This window comes from Heliangelus exortis, chromosome 28 (assembly GCF_036169615.1).
Source record: "Heliangelus exortis chromosome 28, bHelExo1.hap1, whole genome shotgun sequence".
Lineage (NCBI taxonomy): Eukaryota > Metazoa > Chordata > Aves > Apodiformes > Trochilidae > Heliangelus > Heliangelus exortis.
The window spans coordinates 5,081,640-5,086,015 of record NC_092449.1 but is presented as its reverse complement, the minus strand read 5'-3'; the positions used below and the strand labels follow the sequence as shown (position 1 = coordinate 5,086,015).

At 50.6% G+C, this 4,376-nt stretch overlaps 1 long non-coding RNA gene across 1 annotated transcript; it reads left to right on the top strand.

Annotated features, from left to right (window-relative positions):
* Positions 1-374: 374 nt before the first annotated feature.
* On the top strand, positions 375-4,376 carry LOC139788004 (uncharacterized). Its single transcript, XR_011722751.1, has 2 exons — positions 375-588; positions 3,587-4,376. It is a non-coding gene; the product is annotated as an uncharacterized lncRNA (long non-coding RNA).

Below are 4,376 nucleotides of genomic sequence, written 5' to 3'. Positions count from 1 at the left end.
GCAATTCAATTTACAACATGATTAGAATAAAGCCAGGAGTGTTCTTCCCAACTCTTTTTTTCCCCCCTGGTTTTCAGTACCATTGTGAATGATGGTTCAAATCCCTTGGCTTGTTTACCAAGAATCTCAGCAGCCACTGTGGCATTTTTGTTGTTGCCCAAGATCAAAAGATGGTTTTGAGCAGGATGTACCTGCTCAGTGAATCAGTGAATACTCTGAGAGGCTCAAATGATCTCTTGAAGGAGGAGATGGAGACTGAGCAGTACCCAATGACCTTGCTGTGCATTAGTCATGAAGAATGTAGACAGATGTAGAGGTGAAAGAAGATGGTACAGCCTGGGATGTGTGTCTGTGTTTGTCATCCAGGAGCCAAATCTGGAAGCTTTTGTTCTGGCTTTATGGAGGCAAAGCAGGAACTGGGGGGAAATGTGAAAAAGATGGGAAATGGACCTCTAACCTGCCTCTCAGGGAAACTGCTGAGGGGTGCCCAAGTCCCTCCAGGACATACACCAGAAGGACAGTGAGACTTTGGTACCTATTTCCCTCAGAAGATCCCACTAGAAAGGACACCCAGAATAAGGGACTGAGGTCAGTGCTTGCCCCAGCTGGATCTTTTCATCCTTAACTCCCCCTTCACCTCCTCTGCTCACCAGGACTCTCCCAATTTGCTCTCAGTTCAGTTGTAATGTCACTGCTGCTATTCCCTGGCCCAGAGCTGCAGCTACAAAACCATCTTTGATTTTTCCTCCAGCTTTTGCCTTTGAGTCCTCTGCTCTTGAATCAAATGGATAAAGACCTCACTGGGCTTAAGGGAACTGGCCACTAGGAATGATGAAGAACAAACCCTCCAGCTGCATGCCTATGAGAACAGCCAATTTGCAGCAACAAGTGTCCAGGCACTGTTTTGCTGAGAGAAGAGCTGACAGCTTGGGGCTGTCTCTCTAGCTGCAGCCTCTTCTAAAGGTATGGAGCAAGAATTTGTACTCGAGTCCTCTCTGTGCTATCTAACCCAGAATTTTGCACAGCAATTTCAGCTGAGACTTCAGAAACTTGCTTTTCAAAGAGTTGTGAACATGAGGTGTACCTGAGTCAAACCCAAAACTGTCTCAAGCCCGAGCTACTCATTCAAAAGGTGCATTTGAAACACAGAGCTTACAGTGAGGAGAGCCCTGGAAACTCACAGTGTCTGTGTCAGGTTTGTTCTCTCTGGCTTTTCCACCTTGGGAGACTCCACTGCCTTGCTCATTTACATTCTAGATTTGATTCAGCAGAAGCAGGGGGGGAGGGAATCTGACAGATATTTCTCATGGAGAAAGTCTGGGATGAACTTAAAAGCTGCAACAGGAAAGGTCACTTTTATTTAATTATTTCAAGTTGTTTTCCACCCCCTACCCAGAGCAGCCCTTCCAGCTCAGTAATTAGCACCAAAGCGAAGGGGGAGCGAGCTGGACTTTGGCCCCAAATGACCTGATTCATACAACATGTCTGATTAATGCACCTGGTCACATGGCAGCTGCCAGAGACTTGTTGCTGGGCATCCAGAGGTTTCCAAGGGAACAGCTCCTTCTTCTGCCTCTGCTCCTCAACAAGTGCAGGAGAGCTGCAGTTCAGAGGGCCTGATGCCCAGCCGGGCAGAAGACAGGAGCAAAGGTGGATGGAAAACCCCCCAAAATAGAGTCTGCACTGGATTCAGTGATGCTGTAGAGCAGAGTGGCTCAGACAAAGCCCTCTGAGCACAGCCCTGCAGCGTGTGCTCCTGTCCCCACACCATGGGGCTGTCTCTGCTCATCCCCTCCTACACACCCTCCTTTGCACGGGCAGCTGGAGCTGCTGCTCCCCTGCCCCAGCCCACACACCCAGCGTTCAGGCACAATCCCACCCACTCCCCAGCACACCAAAGAGGCATCACAAACAAACAACAGCTACGTGCTAGCAGAGACACACTCCCAGCCCCCGTGGAGTCTCCTCTTTTCAAGGAGGAGCTCTAGCAGACGTCTGAGACCCCTTTCCTGACGTGTGATTCAAAAATCCCTTTCATTTTACAAAGACCTTTTATGGACAGAATCCCCTGGAAAGTTTTCCACCACTGCATGCACAGATCCAGCCTGCCTATGTGGACTGGCACCCAGCTCCCACATAGCCCAATCTCCTCTCATCCCCCCAAGCCCCTCTCCTCACACACACACAGAGTGCTGCCCACACACGGCTCTGACGCTCCCACGCACGCAGCCACTCCTCACAGAGCCACAGAATCATCCAGGTTGGAAAGGACCCCTGAGATCATCAAATCCAACCCTTGATCCACTACCACCCTGGTTCCCAAACCGTGGCACTCAGTGCCACATTCAGTCCCTTCTTAAATATCTCCAGGGATGGAGAATCCACCCCCTCCCTGGGCAGCCCATCCCAATGCCTGAGCACTCTCTCTGGGAAGATTTTTTTCCCAATATCCAACCTAAACCTCCCCTGGCAGAGCTTAAGCCCATGGCCTCTTGTCTTACTGATATCTGCCTGGGAGCAGAGCCTGACCACCCCCTGGCTCCAACCTCCTTTCAGGGAGTTTTACAGAGTGATGAGGTCTCCCCTGAGCCTCCTCTTCTCCAGCCTGAACACCTCCCCTCACATCCTCACACACATGAACCCCCTCTGCACCCACTTCCAGGCATCTCCCTCCATGCACAAACTTCTGGAGGCTCCCACCCTGCTTTGTGGATGTCCCTGCTTGTTTGCACACAGCTGGAGGCACCTTACACATGTGCACACACACTCACACTTCTGTTCCACCCTCCCCACAATCTTCACACCCCCCCCTTCCCCAAGCACGCAGGCAGCGATGCACAGCTCAGGATCTGAGCTCATGGACTCAGCACCCAGGCAGAAAGGGACCTGGGAGTTTGGGTTGACAGGAAGGTGGCCATGAGCCAGCAGTGTGCCCAGGTGGCCAAGAAGGCCAATGGCATCCTGGGCTGGCTCAGGAACAGCGTGGCCAGCAGGTCCAGGGAAGGGATTCTGCCCCTGTGCTCAGCCCTGGGGAGGCCACAGCTTGAGTCCTGTGTCCAGTTCTGGGCCCCTCAGCTCAGGAAGGAGATTGAGGTGCTGGAGCAGGTCCAGAGAAGAGCAAGGAGGCTGTGAAGGGATCCAGCACAAGTCCTGTGAGGAAGGGCTGAGGGAGCTGGGGGTGTTCAGGCTGGTGGAGGGTGTGCATCTGCACAGTGTGCTCTGACACTTCCCAAGCCTGCTCCAGCTTTGCTAGCCATGGGATGAGCATTAGCCTCGAGGATGCTCAAGAGGTTGTTAGAGCTGTGCCAGGAGACCTTCTGTTCAAATCCCACATACACCTGATCCTTAGCAGCAGGATCTAGTTACTGGTTTTTGTAGAGTGAAGGGGATTTATGCCCAAGGACACAACAGTTCCCATTGCTGAAGGACAGAAACACTCAAGGAAACAAGTCTCAAACACTCCCAGTTTCCTCACACCCTTTCCCTTCCAAAATCTGTCTCCTTTTTCCCAGAAGGCAATGCATCCTCTCCAGCTCAAGCTCCTTTTAGGAGATGCTTATCTGCTATCTTTTATCTCATCTTCCAGACTGGAGCCTGTCAGAAGATAGGAGGTGAATGGCTTCATGTAGCAAACTGGATTTACACGATGGGAAGAGAGATTGGAAGGGTCTGGTTCCTGTGCCTCTTAACTCTGTTGAACACCACCCCAAAGCTGTTGATATGAGCATTTGATAAAGGAGAGGTACCAGACTGAGAAGAGATGCTGTTTGGACACAGCTTAAGCAAGAGGAGGAATATTCAAAACAGTGAACAGCACAGGCAGGAAGATGCCACTCCATGGAGGGCAGAATGAACAACTGCTTGTTAGAGCTCAGGTCTCTGGATGAGCAGAGGGAAGGAATCACACCCGATTGTGTCAAACTCTGTGTGTGAACACACACGCCTGCAAAAGTGCAAGGGCATCTTGATGTGTAATGAACCCACTTTTAATGAGGTGTCTGGAAAAGGCACAGTTGAGCAGAATGTGTTCATGCCTCGAGGGAGTGTGGCAGTCTGTCTGCCTGCCTTCATCTCCACGTTGTATTAAACCCCACGTGTCTGCACTTGAACTTGTGACATTGAGACCATCACAAATATAATGAGGAGGAAGAGGTCAGCCAGAGAAACTCTCCTGTCCTTGGTTCCATTTGTGCTCGTGTCTCCAGAAACAGACTCTCAGCTGCTGAAGCAGTTAAAAGGAGAATATTGTGAAAATAAAGCCCATGCTGACTGAGTAAACAAGAAGCTTGAGAACTGGATCTGTCAGGGACTAGAGCAGCTTGTAAGCAGAGGTTAAAGGGAAAAAAAAAATAAAAACAAGATGAAGAGCAAACAAG